At 45.6% G+C, this 18461-nt stretch overlaps 1 long non-coding RNA gene across 1 annotated transcript in view; it reads left to right on the forward strand.

The window, feature by feature from the left end:
- LOC144824629 (uncharacterized) overlaps window positions 1-16517 on the forward strand; it is an 83075-nt gene extending 66558 nt beyond the window's left edge. Inside the window, exons 2-5 of the long non-coding RNA XR_013609024.1 lie at window positions 15219-15292; window positions 15677-15791; window positions 15896-15990; window positions 16415-16517. This is a non-coding gene — a long non-coding RNA (uncharacterized LOC144824629). The remainder of the gene's footprint in view (window positions 1-15218; window positions 15293-15676; window positions 15792-15895; window positions 15991-16414) is intronic.
- The last annotated feature ends 1944 nt before the right edge of the window (window positions 16518-18461 follow it).

Consider the following 18461-nt stretch of genomic DNA (forward strand, 5'->3'; position numbering starts at 1 on the left):
TGACTAAGTTATGGCTTTCCAGTATGACATTGAATTTTTTCACCTAAGTGCTCTTCCAATCCATTTAATCTACGTTGGAAAGACCTCCAGTTGAACCTCTGACCCTTCTTCACTCTCTTCATGACTTTCAGGTAAGTATTCATATACTTTTCTCTTTTCTGTACCTAAATTGTGAAAACGAATAAGTTGCTTTCTTAGAGGCGTGAATTTTCCCTCCTATATTGATAAAACATTCAAATACTATTGTTCATTGTTTTCATTGAAGAGTGGGTTCCCTCGTGTCATTATGAAACAGTCAGGGAAATGCTTTCTGCAGCTAGTATAGAACACGAAATCTACATTGGAGCAACCCGAAAAACCTCTGCAACTACACCCCCAATCGCACTCTTACCCCTCTGGCCAATGTCCTGGAGAAAACAAGCAGCTCTCCGCCCATCTTTAACAGCACCACCACCTGGACTCCACCCAGCTAGGGTTCTGTAGCAACCACCGCATGGAAACCACCCTCCTGGCAGTAACAAACAACATCCGATCAATCATGGACAGAGGAGAAACAATTGGACTTATTCTGCTCGACCTCTCTGAGGCATACAACACCTTCTCCCACTGCACCCTCATTTCCATATTTCAGGAATCCAAGGGGCCGCATTTAGTTGAATCGCCTCCTTCCTCACCAACAGGACACAATGAATGAGGCTCTCCACTTTCACCGCCGAACACAAGAAGCTAGTCTATGAGTACCCCAAGGGCTCCTACCTCAGTCCAACCCTATTCAACATTTACATGGCACCTCTCTCCTCCATCATAAGAATCCACAACATAATCTCTTTCGCTGATGACACTCAGCTCATCCTCTCCCTCACCAATGTGGACAACACCACCAGGAATAACTTCCCCACTTGCATGTCCGACATGGCCAACTGGATACAAGAGAACTGCCTAAAATTCAACAAGGAAAAAATAAAGATCCTGATCGTTGGAAAGAACTCCCTCTGAGACTCCTAATTGTGGTCACCCAACCTAGGTCACACACCCACCCCCCACAGACCACATCAAAAACCTCAGTATCATCCTGGAAGACTAGCTCTCGATAAACAAACAGGTCAACGCTGTGATCGCATCCTGCTGCCATATGCTTGGAATGCTTCTCAAAAACTTCAAAGGGCTCCCCACGCACACAAGATGCACAGTCACTCAGGCCCTCATCACCAGCAGACTCTACTATGGCAATGCATTGTATATATATATATATATATATATATATATATATATATATATATATATACACACATATATATATAAATACTATGTCGTCATCGCCAACCAACTCACACAAAAACTCCAAGCCATCCCGAAGACTGCCGCCAGACTCCACCTAGACGTCTCCATCAGCATGCACATCACTCCCTATCTCGCAGAACTGTACTGGCTACCAGAAATGCTGAAAATTCCAGCTTCTCATCCACGCCTACAAAGCCCTCCACATCGCAAGACCAGCCTACCTCAACGACCAACTCCAACTCTACCAACCCTCCAGGCAACTACTCTCTACCAATCTCTCCCTCTCACAAATCCCCTGCATCTGCAGAAGCAAGACAGCAGGACGCACTTTCTCCTTCATCGCTGCCACAAGCTGGAACAAACTTCCTCTATACATCAGGACCGCCACTCCAAAAGCTGAAGACCTAGTTGTTCAATTAGGAGCACCGCCGGATCTATTCTCCTGCTCCAATGCCTGGATACACGATACGTGATAAGCTGCGCCATACAAATCTACAGGACATAACAAAACATAACGTAACACGTCATAACCTAACAATGAATTAGGACGCGTGAGAGGTAAAGTGTGAAGACGATTTTGTTAAAAGGGCCTTTTGAAAAGAGAATTTAAATACTACGGTTGTTTGGGGACAAGCAGAATAAAATGGATGTGAATATGCAAGCTCTATTGACATTCCTCAAGGAATACAGGAGCCCAACAACCAAGATAAGCGTGTCTGAAGGAAAAGGAAGAAGAGCAGGCTATCATGTACTTCTGGCAGGGCTGTTGGTAGAGAGTAGTGCTGAAGTGAGGTGAGGTGGGGTGCACATAAAGTAGCTGGGAGCATTGTTGTTAAGGCTCTGATTGTGAAGCAGCAGATCCACAATCAGCTGAGCCCAGAAGCAGCGCACCACAGGAGGCAACTGCTGATAGCGGGCACACCCGATAAGAGGAGTGTGTTCAGCTTTTGAGTGAAGATCAAATGTAATCAGAGGCAGCCCAGAGATTTTTGGAGAGCACACGTCACCTCAAGTAAACACAAGTCCAAGTACTCCATTCTGATTGAGTCTGTAATTTGTACAGCAGTGCGTTGATAATTGCCAATGTTTTTTAATAAGATCTTTATCAAGCATAGTTGAAAAATCCAAACTGATCTCTGACACATTTTGTACTTTACCACTAATAATATACTCTGAAGAATCTCTGCCCATTCCATTGTCACTAGCGATAAGATCATAGGAGTGATGAGTTGAGACATCCCCAGCATGGCCATCATCACCAATGTTGTTGTAATATAGAAGAAACAAGCATTTACAATGTAACGGTCTCGCCTTTGCAAAAGTTAGAGCTGTTGGCATTGTAAATTACACATTTTTCTCTATGTGTTGTTTTTGAAAACAGATAAATAAATGGCATTGCCATTTACAATGACAATAGCTTAATCTCGCGCAAATGTGAGTAGTGAATAGTTGTAGTAGAGTTAGTAGTAGATAGAGCGAGTAGTATAGTGATTTGAGAGTAGAAAGTAGTAGAGAGTGAGTCGTAGAGAATGAGTAGTAGAGAGTAGTGGTGAGTTGAGTAGTAGAGAGTAGTGGTGAGTAGAGTAGTAGAGAGTAAAGAGTAGTAGAGCGAGTAGTATAGAGTTAGTAGAGCAGTAGATAGTGAGTAGTAGATAGTAGACAGTGATTAGTAGAGTGTGAGTAGAGTAGAGAGTAGTAGAAAGTGAGTAGTAGAGTATGTGGTAGAGAGTGAATAGTAGAGTGAGTAATAGTGGGTAGTAGAGTGATTAGTAGAGAGAGCATAGTAGAGGAGTAGATAGTGTGTTGTAGAATATTAGAGTTGGTACTAGAGAGTAATAGAGTTATTAATAGAGTGAGTAGTAGTGAGTAGTAGAGTTGTAGAGTACTGTAGTGAGTATAGTGAATAGTAGAGTGTGAGTAGAGAGTAGTAGAGTGAGTAGTAGAGAGTGAGTAGTACAGTGAGTAGTGAGTATTAGAGAGTTGTATAGTAAGAAGTAGAGTACTAGAGGGAGTAGTAGAGAGAGTAAGTAGTAAAGTACGAGTAGTAAAGTGAGTAGTAAAGTCCGAGTTGTAAAGTCTGAGTAGTAAAGAGTGAGTAGTGGAGGGAGTAGTAGAGAGTAGTCGAGTAGTAGAGAGTAGTAGTGAGTATAGTAGTAGAGAGTAATAGAACGAGTAGTATAGAGTTGTAGATAATGAGTAGTAGATAGTAGAGTGATTAGTAGTGTGTGAGTAGAGTAGTAGAGTGATTATTAGAGTAAGTAGTAGAGTGAGTAATAGTGAGTTGTAGTACAGTTAGTAGTAGAGAGCGAATAGTACAGTGATTGGAGAGTAGTAGAGCGTGAGTAGTAGAGAATGAGTAGTAGTGTAGTAGAGAGTAGTGGTGAGTAGAGTGGTAGAGCGAGTAGTATAGTTAGTAGAGTTGTAGATAGTAGAGAGTGATTAGTAGAGTGTGAGTAGAGTAGAGAGTAGTAGAAAGTGAGTAGTAGAGTAAGTAGTAGAGAGTGAGTAGTAGAGCGAGTAATAGTGGGTAGTAGAGTGATTAGTAGAGAGCGCGTAGTAGAGGAGTAGAGTGTGTTGCAGAATATTACAGTTTGTACTAGAGTACTAGAGCTATTATTAGAGAGTGAGTAGTAGTGAGTTGTAGAGTACTATAGTGAGTTGTGAGTATAGTGATTAATAGAGTGTGAGTAGATCGTAGTAGAGTGAGTAGTAGAGAGTGAGTAGTAGAGTGAGTAGGGAGTATTAGAGAGTTGTAGAGTAAGTAGTAGAGTACTAGAGGGAGTAGTAGAGAGAGTATTAGAGTGAGTAGTAAAGAGTGAGTAGTAAAGTGAGTAGTAAAGTGTGAGTAGTAAAGTTCGAGTAGTAAAGTTCGAGTAGTAAAGAGTGAGTAGTAAAGAGTGAGTAGTGGAGTGCGTAGTAGAGTGCGTAGTAGAGAGTGTGTAGTAGAGTATTAGAGTGAGTACTAGAGAGTAGTCGAGATTGAGTAGTAGAGTGAGTAGGGAGTATTAGAGAGTTGTAGAGTAAGTAGTAGAGTGAGTAAGAGTGAGTAGTAGAGAGTGAGTAGTAGAGTGCATAGTAGAGTATTAGAGTAAGTTCTAGAGAGTACTAGTTAGTAATAGAGTGAGTAGTAGAGTTGTAGAGAGTACTACAGTGAGTATTGTGAGTAGTAGAGAGTAGTAGAGTGATTACTAGAGAGTAGTCGAGATTGAGTAGTAGAGTGAGTAGGGAGTATTAGAGAGTTGTAGAGTAAGTAGTAGAGTGAGTAGTGAGAGTATTAGAGAGTGAGTAGTAAAGAGTGAGTAGTAGTGAGTGAGTAGTAGAGAGTAGTAGAGAGTGAGTAGTAGATAGTGAGTAGTAGAGAGTGAGTAGTAGAAAGTAGAGTGAGTAGTAGAGAGTAGAGAGCATAGTAGAGTAGTAGAGAGAGTAGTATAGTAGAGGAGGGTAGGGTGAGGGTGGAGTTTTATGGTGAGGGTGGAGTTGGAGGGTGTTGTTTGAGTTGGGAGGTGGAGTTTGAGTTGGAGGGTGGAGTTGGAGGGTGGAGTTTGAGTTGGAGGGTGGAGTTTGAGTTGGAGGGTGTAGTTTGAGTTGGAGGGTGTAGTTTGAGTTGGAGGGTGTAGTTTGAGTTGGAGGGTGGAATTGGAGGGTGGAGTTTGAGTTGGAGGGTGGAGTTGGAGGGTGGAGTTGGAGGGTGCAGTTGGAGGGTGGAGGGTGGAGTTGGAGGGTGGAGTTGGAGGGTGGAGTTGGAGGGTGGAGTTGGAGGGTGGAGTTGGAGGGTGGAGTTGGAGGGTGGCGTTGGAGGATGGAGTTGGAGGGTGGAGTTGGAGGGTGGAGTTTGAGTGTGGAGGGTGGAGTTTGAGGGCGGCCTTGGGCATATGTTCCCAACCTTCCCTCGCAACACCTTCCAGAAAGCAAGTCTATTGGTTACTTCAAGGGAACAGGGAGACACGGACAGCAAAACATCGAGCGCATTAATAAACGAAGACAGACCGAAATTACAACAGCTGAGAACCATGGGAGAAGGCTATGAGTAACAATTGCTTTTTTTTCTCGTTAACATTTCATATCTTAGGTCATTAATTTGCCCCTATTTTGCTTTTTATATAAACACGTACAATACTGTCTACAAAAGATACCAAGAGGTTTTAGGTAGAGCCCGCGAAAGGTGCATGTCAGGTATTTAGTGTCCGTACTCGGGGGTGGAGGCTTTGGGCGCCAAGGTGCAAGACTACCCTGGCAATGCAGGGCACGTGCGGAATGACGCTGGGGGGGCACACACTCACGCACCCACCGTGAGTTAAATATAGCCAGCCCTTGACCGCGGCGAACAATGGCCGGGCTTGGGTTACACGGCAGGAGGCTGCCGCTGTTTGTTGTGAGCGGAGGGGGCACTTGAAAGGTGTGTGGAGAGCGAGGCTCTACAAGAGCGGTCGGATGGGGCTAGAGAAGGATTCCATGCAAGTGGGAAGCATGCAGACAGCATAATTTGAAGCCAGCAGAGAGGTGTGCACAGTAACCTTTGTTGCAAGTGAAGAGCCGCCAAGACATCAACATTTGCTGCAAGCAGAAAGTTGTGTTGGCGGTAAGATTTTCCAGAAGTGAAAGGTGCTCAGACATCAGCGTTCTCCACAACTGCACAAGTGTGTGGAGAGCAAGACTCAATGCCAGCGGGCAGGATGCGGGGGCACTCTGCTCAAAAGAAAGGTGAACGCGAGTGAAGGCATTGTCAACACAAAGTTCGTGTCCTTGAGAGGCAGCAAGCCTCGTCCTTTTTAGATTGGGGGCGTGTTTTTGACTGTTGTTTACATTCCAGCCAATGGAGAAGAGGTGAGAAAGAAAGTCAAAAACAAGCCCCCCCAATCCGAAAAGGACGGGGCTTAGATGGAAAGAAGAACGTCATTAGGACCTCTTTTCCAATGGCTGGCCACCGTTTAGGAGAAGAGGGGCGGGGCTTAACCCTCGCTAATGAAGTACACTAAGGTCATTAAATCTCGCGAGCTCAAGTGCGCATGTGCGCACCCGACGCCACGCGAGACCTAAAAAAAAGGATTATGTTACTTACTGTTGGACTTGGCCCTTCTGGCCGGTTCACCCCTAAACTTTTTGCTTTTGGTATGTGACCTGGTGTTAGTGATTGTTGGTTTCTGCGCACTTTACCACTGTGTCCCAGGGTAAAGTGGGTGCGTGTGGTAAGGTTGGCCTGCCTTTCCATAGGAATGCATGGGGAATGTGTGTGTCCCTAGGTAGTTCCTGAAGCGTGGGGAGTGCAGGTGCGAGTTTGGTATGTGCAGACTCGTGTGATTAAATGCTGCGCAATGATGTATGTGGCGTGATTGTGTCTAGTGTGGAAGTGCCACTTCTAGAAGTTGCCATGTTTGTGTAATTTGTATCTAGCTTGTGATTGGCTGGAGCTGGCTGGTGAGTCTGGCTCCATGAGTCATCATGGGTCTGCCCCGGTGGTGAGTGTTGAGATTAGCATGAGTGATGTGAGGGAGGAGTACACCTGACACCTGAATAGGGCTGGCTTTCCCCACACAATGCTGGCTCCGCCCCCTGTGGTGCGTCTAATGACCCTAGCCTGCCTAGTGAATGGAAAGGGTGGCTGAGGAAAACAAAGTGCTCCAAAACCAGCTGCGACTGGTTTCTCCCCCACCCTGCACCCAGACAAAGGTTTTTACTGTATAAAAAGGGGCTGTGTCCCCTAACAAAATGTTCTCTTGCTGATCTTACTCTAGGGGGGGGCCTGCTGCTGCTGCTGGGCACCAGGAGGACTGCCACTGGGGATTGCCTCCCTGCCTAGGAGGACCCTGTGAGCTGGCACCTGGGCCCAGCCCTGCCCCCCCCCACCTCCTGAAGGACTTTTGCTTGTCTTTAGGGACTTTGGGCCTGAACTTTGCCCTATAGCACCTGGAAGCGCTAGATTTCTCTCTTTAGCGCCTGGGAGCGCTTGATTTGCCGCATTATCGTCCTGAGCAGGTGCCCACCCTGCAGGTTTGGCCGCTTTTAATCTATAAAACTTCCAAGCGGCTGCCCACGCCGCATATTTGCCTTTATTTAATTATTTCGAGGGAGCCCACCCCTCATCTTTTTCCGTGTGTAAATCACCGCCGCCGGCCCGGAGATCATTAAGGAGGCGCTGTGCCCGCCTCCCTACCAAGGGGGCCATTGCCGGCCCTCCGTAGCAGGAAGCCAGGCACAAGACGCCCGGACGGGGGCGGGACCGGCGATTCTCCCTTCCGCTTCCCCCGGTCTGGGGAAGCCTAGGAGAGCCTCTGAAAAAAATACCGGAAGCAGCGTGTGAGGCCGCGGGGCTCCCGTGCCCGGGGAGAGCCCCACCTGTGGAAGCGTCCAGGCGCTGCTGTGAGGAGCCGGGAGAGAGGATGCCGCCACCGGAGTCTGGTGAGTGCAGCCGGGTCCGGTGTGGTGCTGGCGAGCCCCGAGCGGGAGTCCGACGACAGGAGCATTTTGTGCGGGCCCCCGAGGGCCCAGGGGGCATTGTTGTATACTGAGTCCCCAGAGGCGGGACTCCAGCGCTTGGGTTCCTTGTCAGTTCAGAGCCCCGAGAGGCTCCGGGGGCATTCTTTGTTCTGAGCCACGAGAAGCTCCAACGAAGGTGCCCTCTTCGATCAAGCCCACGAGGGCTCCGGGGCATTTTGTTCATTTAGAGCCTGCAAGGCTCAGAGGGCATAGTTACTTCTCGAGTCCCCCGAGAGGGACTCCAACGTTTTGAGGGACATTAAGGGTGGTAGAGCGGCCCCAGCTGGCAGCGGGCCGCTCCCCCAGTGTTGGCACATGTCTTTCGAGCCCACGAGGCTCTAAGGGGGCCATATTTGTTGCAGAGCCCACGAGAGGCTCCAGGCTCCCACGTTGTCTTGAGCCCCATTGTTTGTTTAGAGCCCAGTAGAGATACTACAGCTGCCCAGCACTTAGTGGGCAGCTGCTCCGTTTAGGCCCCCCTGACATTGGGACACAGGGCGTCCTAGCCCCAGAGAGGTCAGTTGGCCTGGGACAGTTTGAGGTTATACCTTATGTGATTTCTGTGCAATTGTTCTTTGCTACACCTCTGAATGTGTTTTTATGCGTCATGTGCTTTTTCCTACACCGCTGAATGTATGTTTATGCATCATGTGTTTTCTTCCCTACAGCTCTGAATGTTGTGATGCATCATGTGTAATGTGTTTATGCTTATACCCCTATATGTATTGTGATGCTTAGGTGGTTGTTCTTCTAGTATAGGTGTCCTAGTGAGGTCCTGGTTCCCTGCGTGACATTCTCCGAAGGTGGTTAGGGTTGCGTAGGTGGTACTTACCGGTTACCAGTGGTTACTGGTTGTGTGCTTTACTTTCTATCTGGTTCTACAATTGTTCTATGTGTAGAGGGTTATCCCTACAGAGTGCTAATTCTACCAAGTGCTAGTTCTAAAAGTGTTTCTTCCGGACAGTGGCGCCCGTGGCCCTGTCCCATGCACCTAATCCCCTGTAAATTCTGCCCGTGCCTATGGCACATTGTAAAGTGTGTATTTATTATCTAATGTGTTTTGTACAATACAAAGGCTATTTTTTATAGAACCTTGTGTGGAGTTTTCTTTGTGGTGGGCCTTGGGTGTTGTTGCTGGGGAGGCGTGCACAAACACTTAACTTACATAGCCTCCGAGTTAAGCCTTACTGCTCGTGTCACGTTACCAAGGGGCTGAGCAGGGGTTATCTTGGCGTGTAACTCCCTTGCCCTGACGTAGGAATGGTGGTCTCTGACTGGTTTTGGCGCAAGCACTAGTCAGCCGGAGATCCCATTTCTAACACTGGTTGTCAGCGGAAGGGATCCGGATTTGTGTTTACGCTGTGCCACAGCGGCAGCTGGCCGCACCACAAAACTCTGCATTTTAGATAAATCACGTTTTGGGGATTATTGTTCCTGAATTGTTCTGAATGTAATTTCTTTGGAAATGTGTTTCTTCTGCACTGTGAGTTAGGTGTCACTAGCTCAGGGTGGTTTCTATTCCCTAAGTGCAGTTTGAATTTTCTGGATTCACCAGAGGGTGGGATCCAGTGGTAACTGTGTAATTGTGTCCAGTACATTTGTTCCCCGCCCCGCTCCCAGAGTTTGGTACCTGAGTCACGTGTGGTCAGGTTGCGAAATCAGGGGTGGTAGAAATTGCCTTACCAGTCCGAGGGGGGGGGTTGGGTGTGGATGAATGGTGTGTTGCACTGGACAAGTGAGTGTGAGTTCTCTGGGATAGGGAGCTTGCTGAATACTTTGAATTGTGTACTCTTACTTCAGCGCTGTTAGGTCCCCTGTGTTGCACGTGTCCCTGTTCGTCCTGCCAAGATGGAGTCTGCTTTTAACTTCTGTGGGCTGTTGAGATACAGTATGAGCGAGTTGATGGAGTTTTGTGTAGAAAGAGACATAGGAGTGAATGAGTCAGACACCCCGTCCAAATTGAGGGACAACCTGATCTTGTGGCAGAAGGATGAATGGGAACGTGAGCGCAGTGAGGAAGATAGGGCCCGGGCCGCACGCCATGAGGGTGGTGGGTGTGAAGGGAGCCCTGAAGAGTCTGAAGAGGAGGATGAGGATGAGGATGACAGTGAATGGGCACCAGCAGATAGTGAGGACCCCATAGATAGGGAGTCCCTTGCTGGGTCCAGTGTCAGATGCAGCACCCCATCCCTTTCCCTGTCCCCAGATGAGTGGTTGGATAGGAGGGAAGAGAGGGAGCACCAGCTGGCTTTGGAGAAGCTCAGGTTAGAGCATGCCAAGCAGATAGCACAGCTGGGTATGCAGGAGAGGATTGCAGAGGCTGAGAGGGCCTTGGCCAGGGAGAAGATAGTCCTAGAAGGTAGACTATCCCCTGCGCGTAATTGTGGTTTTCTGGACTCCTCAGGGAGGGTTGAGTCCAGTGGTGGCAGCTATATAGAGTCCCATGGGAGCAGTCCCATTCCTAGTTCCCAGAGTATGGAACCTGTTTCCCAAGAGGAGGAGAACAGGTTGAAGTTTAGGAACCGTAGGAAACCACCTCACCAGGAGTGGGGGTATTTTGTGGATGACTGTTCGGATGCAATGGAGGATTGGCTGGCGGCTAACCCAGACGATGAGAGGGACGGAGTAGTGAATATGTTTCTCAAAGAGCAGTTGCTCAGTGTTTGTTGTCCAGAGTTGCATCAGCACCTGTTGAAGTCTGAATACTTTAGTCCTTGGGCGCTTGCAGAGGAAGCAGAGCGCTGGGAAAGTGCTAGAGGTGCTGAGGAGTCATTGGTGAGTGACTCCAAAAGTAGTGGGTCAGGGGTCTTCCAGCCCAGCGTGGTGGAAGAGGCTCAGTGTAGCTCAGCTGGGTCCCAGTATAGCGAGGGTGTAGGAGCTTACCACCTGTCTCAGTGGAGCGGGAGTGAGTGGGTGGCTGACAGTCCCCAGATGCCCGAAGCCCTGCCTCAGAACCTGGGTGGTTTCATTAGGGAACACCAGGTTGGGGACCTAGGCTGTCCCGTTTGCCCATTTGAGGAGGATCTCCTAGTGTGTAGAGAACCTGGAGCATCTGTAAACAGAGCTCCAGTGGTTCTAGTGTCCGGCAGTGCCACTCCGGTTAGGAGGGCACAGGAGTCGAAATGAGGTGTGGTTGGGGGATGAGTTCCCTAGTGGAAGAACCAGTGGGTCAGGGACTACCCAGTGGGGTTAAGTTCCTGTGTAGCGACCATGGTGACACCACTTCTGTTCTGGGGGATCTCCGCGCACTGTCAGGTGGGCAGGGGACGGGAGATCTGCACCACACAGACAGTCTCACGACACATGAGTCCGAGAGTAGATCAAACCATCTCTGTTAGTGGATCAGAAGTATCGAGCATTAACAGTGAATTCACGGAAATCAGTGACAAAAGAAGTGACTCCTCCTCATTGGTAGGAACCCCTAAGAGCCCCATCCCAGGTTCAGCTTTTTTAACAGAACTAGAACGGTACCGGAAGGGGATACAGGCAGGTTTCAATCGAAAAACCCAACCAGGAAAAGAACAAGGAGGGGGGGCAGGAAACCCCAGGGGGAGATCCAAATCAAAGAGTAACCAGATCGGCCTCACGACAGCAGAGAAAGTAATAGCATTGGACAGTACAACCAATAAATTGACTGTATGTGATGATGCTCTGATTTTGTCGGCCAATTCATCTAATGGTGAGATTGTAACCAATGTTCAAAACAGTAATAATGATGTATCAGTGATCAATTTATCACGAATTGAATTGGGGACTAGTGAAATAAGTCTATTGAAGAAAGGAATGAGCTTTTGCCCTATGAGCAAAGCAGATTTCACCCTTTTGCACATTGATCTTTACAAATTTGTAAGAAAACTCAAATTAAAAAAATATTTTGATCAAAATAAAAAACCTAAAGAGATCATGTTGTACAATGTTGTTGAAAGTGGTAGAAGTATTCAAGACATCATGGAAGTACAAATGTTGTTAGAGTTGGATGATGAATTGGAAGAACCACCAACTATTAACAGTGTTATGTCAGATTTGGGGATCGAAAGCAATATTTATACGGACAGTGGTCTCAGAACGAAATCCACATTTTCACCCTCTACATCTTCTGATACACTTATAGATTGTTTCTATAAGACTGTTACAGATGAGTTGTATAAACTTGAAGACAAGACATTTAATCTTCTCCTTGGTAAGAGAGATAATTTGAATTCTAATGAGAGGATTGCTCTTAAACAACTCAAAATCCAAGAGAGTCTGGTAATAAGGGAAGCAGATAAGGGTGGGAATATAGTCATACTAAATAGTGATGACTATATTGGAGAAATTAACGGACAGCTGTGTGATACCGACTCGTACATTAAACTTGCTTCCAATCCCATGGTCTCCACTGTAGCTAGCCTTGATAAAATGCTGAGGTATTGGCACAATGCAGGATTGCTATCTGACTTAGAACTAAAATACCTAACTGTTCCTCATCCAAAAGCGGCTTACATTTATGTATTGCCCAAAATACATAAATGTATCACTTCCCCCCCTGGAAGACCCATTATTTCTGGGATCGGAGAACCCATAGAAAAGATCTCCCAATATATAGACATTACCCTGCAGCCTATTGTATACAATATTCCATCATTCTTGGAAGATACTAAAGACCTTCTTTGCAAACTGGAGGATCTAGAGTGGGCACCAACCTTCAAATTGGTAACACTGGACGTTTGTGCTCTATATACGAGTATACCACTAGATAAGGGAATGGCTGCCCTTACGTATTTTCTCTCCAAGAGGGATGCGACACTCTACGAGCACACCACCATGATATTAGATCTGACTAAATTTGCTCTAAACAATAACTTTTTTAAACACCAGGATGATTGGTACCAACAACACTCTGGCGTGGCTATGGGAGCCAAATTCTCACCTTCTTTTGCCAACATCTATATGTTTTTTTTTTAGGAACATCACATTTGGAAAAAAGGACCACCTTATTTGACTGAACATATTGTTTATTGGGGTCGATTTATCGACGACGCATTTATGATCTGGGCGGGAGGAGATGAATTGTTAAATGAATTTTTCATGTACTTGAATGACAATGACTATAATCTTACCTTCACCTCTGAATCCAGCAATAGCAGTATTTCATTCCTAGATGTTACTTTATTTGTAGTGGACAACAAAATAGAATCTAAACTGTACAGAAAAAGCACCTCGTGCAACTCTGTTCTTCATGCCAACAGTGCACATCCTGCATCGCAGATTGGTGCTATCCCTTATGGGGAGATGACCAGATTGCGACGCAATTGTAGCACTGAAGATAATTTTTTGGCAGAAATTGAGATCATGAAAAAGAGGTTTCTCATCAGAGGCTATGACCATGTTACACTAGACAAAGCACATAGAAAAATACAGACAGTACCTAGAGAGTCCACTCTGAAAAGAAAAAAGAAAGGAAATAAACAACGTGATAATGACAAACTTGCCCTAATAACTCAGTACAGTGCTAATAGCACCCAAATCTTTAATGCCATCAAAAAACATTGGCATTTACTCTTATTGGACAAAGACTTGGAGACACATATTGGAGTAAGACCACGTATTATATATAGGAAAGGCCGAACAATTAGAAACCTAGTTAGCCCTTCTATCATTAAGAACCCCAGCCCCAGCCGCCCCTTGTTGGATGCAACTAAGAAATGGATGCCCATTAAACCTTGTGGCTTCTACAAATGCACTTTGTGCAATATGTGTCAGTTTGCTGTTGATAAGCTAAAAACCTTTTCGTATAACACCAAACAAATATACCACATCAAGCAGTTTATCAATTGTAACTCTAAACTGGTGGTATACTGCATTATTTGCCATTGTGGACTAATTTATGTGGGAAGTACAATTCGCCCACTAAAAGAGAGACTACAAGAGCATGTCATGGCCATTCGCAATAACAACGCAAAATATCCTCTGGCTGCACATTATAATAAGGAACATGCAGGATTAGAGGTACTTGGTATCCGCTTCCATGGTATAGACATTATCAGACCTGATGGAAGGGGTGGAGATACCACATCAGCCTTATGCAAACTTGAATCTAAGTGGCTAATCAAACTGCGTGCAGTAGACCATGGTCTTAACATAGATAGAGAGCTTCATGTTTTCCTTAAAGATTAATGTCTTCATAATATAATTTTTTTTTTTTACTGTATATCATCAATCGGGCATGTCTCTGTGTCTTTATCATGCTGATTTATGGTTTTATGGAATTGAGGTTGATGTATTGATTTCCATCTTCAGTGTGCTTCATCAGGACCCTTACAGTCCAGTTCCTTATTACAGCTTCATAGACATTAGCGTATATAATATAATGCGTCTTTCGCTATACTGATTGGAATCAATATTGGATTCCAAGATCTTAAGACTCACATCGTGATATTAGACCATATCAATTTATCGTTTTTTCTTTAATTTGGGACCCACTATACACTAGTTATTACTCTGCTAATTTATCACATCACTCATTTTGAGTTATTAATTGGAGTGCCAACATTCTTATCATTATTGTTTCGTACTTTTTATATATTTCAATCGTGTTATCTTTAACATCTAATAGCCCTGGCTGACATTTATGGGGCTACGTCATTGTAATTACATCTGAGATTAGTTTATCTCTGTTTACCATCCTACCCCATTTTAAGATGGCCGCCGTTTACTCGATCTTTATTACATCACGCAATACTTGATGCAACTAACTTACTTTTGTCTTCGCTTTATATTATTTGTGTAAATCAACTTGAGTACTAATAATCTTTTGGGTCCTTCCATCATGCTTATTACGAATATTATCTCATTTGTTTACACTATTCGATCCCACTCTAAGATGGCCGCCGTTTCTCGAGTGTCAGGGACGTCACGGTATGTGTGAGAGCCACGCCTACCTTTTGCTTAAAAACCATCACGAGAGTGTTATCTCGGTAACTGGCAGCAGTGGAGGCTCCGTACGGATGGCGCGTTTTCCGTAGGTAAGACTTTTGTGACATGAGATAGCGCTCTATTCGCCTCTCGCACATGAGGTGACCCCTTATTTTGGGTCTTTTTAGCCTGCATTACTGGTTGTTTAGTTGGTGAGGAGCAATACTTTACATCGTCTTTAAGACAGTATGGTTCTTCCCATTTTTGGATACTCTTTTTTTGTGGTTGCTCGTGTAGCATTTAACTCATTTTGGAGAGTCACATATACTATAGATGTGGGTTTCCATAACCATTATTGTCTCACCTAGGCGTTTATTTCAGCTTGGTTTAAGTTTGTGCTGTTTGGGGTTTATATTATATTCGATAACTCCATGATGGCAACACTTGTTTTCCAACAACCCTGTGACTGGTAGATTCTTATTTATTTCCTTGTACGATTATTTACAAAGCCAAAGGGAGACTGGGAATTTATGTATCCAATTTTAAGTCATTTTCACTTTCCTTTTTAGACTTATCAGGGTCGAGTAACTACATATACATGAAGGTTCTAACCTCCACGAAGCAAGAAAGTTGAACTATTGAGGTGAGTGTGCACATTTCATACTCTAGTTATTCGATGTGGGTCTCTGATAATATACTATAATAATAGTATCTCAGTTATTGATCAGTCCGTTGGTATTATAGCCATCACTACTGATAGCAATAATTATATGAGTGATTTTATGTCTCTTAATAATTACCTTTCTATTAGATATATACGATATCTGTCTCTCAATATCTTAAAATGCAGTTTAGCTATCAGGATCCATCGATATTTATTAATGATCATACCATTTGCAGCTTATTGTTATTATTTAGAGAGGACAATCTGACAGAGTGAACCCTTACTATTGCTCTTTGTCCAGTCACTGATGTTCTGCTTTCTACCATGGGATTTTACTAATTGTTTGCTCGCACTTATCCTTAGGACAACTCTCGCCATTACGGACTACTAAGGTGTTTTACACCTGATACACCACATCAAAATTTCATGAAAATAAGCGTGTTGATTTCATCCACGTTTTTTGGGCTTACCTTTTTAGGTATATCTTCCATTTTTTCATACCCTTCAGTCTGTTTATAGTCAGCTAGTGGGAGATGTTTGTTACATTCTCATTTTTTCATTTAAAAATATCTTTTTCTGTAGGAGGCAGATATTATCTGTGACCATCTATTTCTCTTATATACGGACTACGAGACAGGATCAGTCTTATTGTGATCCAGTATTAGGACTAGCGTTTGGTATGTGTTATTCAATTTTTGATTTCTCTGATTGTATTTTAGGCAATTTTTTGGATACATTTTGGACTATGTGACATGGGAACGCGTATATGGGTCACCCCAATCACAATGTGTCTTTTCATTATACCTTATATTTACATTGTAAATAACATCAGAACACCAGGTTACCAATGTGTTATTTCAATATGCTATTCACCATTGTGCATTTTTTCACACCTATGAAACATGATGTATATACATATAGATTATTATCTTCTTCTTTTGTGGTTTTTTCTTCTTTTTTCTTCTTTGTAGTTTTTTTATTGTTGTTTTCTGTGATATAATGCTATGTTAACATCTCTTTTTGTAAATTTGTATATATATATTTTGAGATGTATATATTGTGTATCTATAAATACTTATTGAAGTTTTTCCTTACTTCCAGCCTTGAAAAAGTCTTGTAATAAGACGAAACACGTGTCGGCGGTGTATGCTGGAAAACATAATACCTGTTTTTAATTCATGAAATAAATGATTTGGAATACGAACATCAGTTTTTGGATCCATATTTTGAGAATACAATATTTTCTACATTTTTCAAATGAATTATGTACTGATTCATCAATTCAAAATATACACCATGAAAACAGTTTCTTTCAAGTTTATCATGATTTAAAAATGATGATTAATATATGGTGTATTTACAATTAATCTAGAGAGTGCTTGCTTAACCTGTTTCTTTTTTGGCTCTACACATGAGTCATGTGTCAGCCTCAGGGGAAGGTGTGTGAATCCCCAGAAGTCCTGGAGTGCCAGGCAGTTATTCCTCCAAAGATCCTAGACCAGAGGTTGGAAGACCAGGTTCAGGATCCGCCTGACCTGAAGGGTGGGACGTCTGTAACCAGCGTCCTTACCAGAGCTTCTTCTAGGGGTACCACTCCAGTTTGTAGGGTGCGGAACTCTGGAAGGGGGTGCAGAGGGTGGGAGAGCCCGCCTCTGACCCCGGTGCAACCTGAGGGGTTAAACCCTAGGTAGGGAGAATGTCTTTCTGAGAGTACCCCTCGCAGGAGGAGAAACCCTAGATGAAGAGGTAGGGGGAGGAGAGCCTTCCCTGAGACTCCTGGTCCGCCGGAGGGTGTAGACCCTAGGCTGGAGAACCAGTGGCAGTCTAGCCCTGTCTTACAGACAGGTAGGGTGGAGAAGGGCTACTATGTGCCAGGGGTTACTACCCCCACTCTGTGGATAGGCAAGGATCAGTGGCACCTTGGTGGCCTAGGGCCTGGTCCTGGCCGCGGACAGCTTGGGAGTACCAGTGGGGTAGCCCAGTTGTTCAGGATGGTGGTTTTAGAAGGGAACCCATGGGTTCACCGTGGCGTAGAACAGGAGGGTATCCCGGCAGTTGCGGGCCCGAGTCCGTGTTCTATCGCCCAAAGCAAGGAAGCCCATCACGGTGGTGATTGGTCTGCCCTGCGTTTTGGCTGGAAGGGGGTTGTGTTGGACTTGGCCCTTTTGGCCGGTTCACCCCTAAACTTTTTGCTTTTGGTATGTGACCTGGTGTTAGTGATTGTTGGTTTCTGCGCACTTTATCACTGTGTCCCAGGGTAAAGTGCGTGCTTGTGGTAAGGTTGGCCTGCCCTCCCATAGGAATGCATGGGGAATGTATGTGTCCCTAGGTAGTTCCTGAAGCGTGGGGAGTGCAGGTGCGAGTTTGGTACGTGCAGACTCGTGTGATTAAATGCTGCGCAATTATGTATGCGGCGTGATTGTGTCTATTGTGGAAGTGCCACTTCTAGAAGTTGGCATGTTTGTGTAATTTGTGTCTGGCCTGTGATTGGCTGGAGCTGGCTGGTGAGCCTGGCTCCATGAGTCATGATGGGTCTGCCCCGGTGGTGAGTGTTGAGATTAGCATGAGTGATGTGCGGGAGGAGTACACCTGGGACCTGAATGGGGCTGGGCTTTCCCCACACAATGCTGGCTCCGCCCCCTGTGGTGCGTCTAATGACCCTAGCCTGCCTAGTGAATGGAAAGGTGAGGCCGCGGGGCTCCCGTGCCCGGGGAGAGCCCCGCCTGTGGAAGCGTGCTGGCGAGCCCCGAGCGGGACTCCGACGAAAGGGGCATTTCGTGCAGGCCCCCGAGGGCCCAGGGGGCATTGTAGTATCCTGAGTCCCCAGAGGTGGGACTCCAGCGCTTGGGTTCCTTGTCAGTTCAGAGCCCCGAGAGGCTCCGGGGGCATTCTTTGTTCTGAGCCACAAGAGGCTCCAACGAAGGTGCCCTCTTCGATCAAGCCCACGAGGGCTCCGGGGCATTTTGTTCATTTAGAGCCTGCGAGGCTCAGAGGGCATAGTTACTTCCCGAGTCCCCCGAGAGGGACTCCAACGTTTTGAGGGGCATTAAGGGTGGTAGAGCGGCCCCAGCTGGCAGCGGGCCGCTCCCCCCAGTGTTGGCACATTTCTTTCGAGCCCACGAGGCTTCAAGGGGGCCATATTTGTTGT

Source organism: Lissotriton helveticus, chromosome 3_1 (assembly GCF_964261635.1).
Source record: "Lissotriton helveticus chromosome 3_1, aLisHel1.1, whole genome shotgun sequence".
Classification (NCBI taxonomy): Eukaryota; Metazoa; Chordata; class Amphibia; order Caudata; family Salamandridae; genus Lissotriton; species Lissotriton helveticus.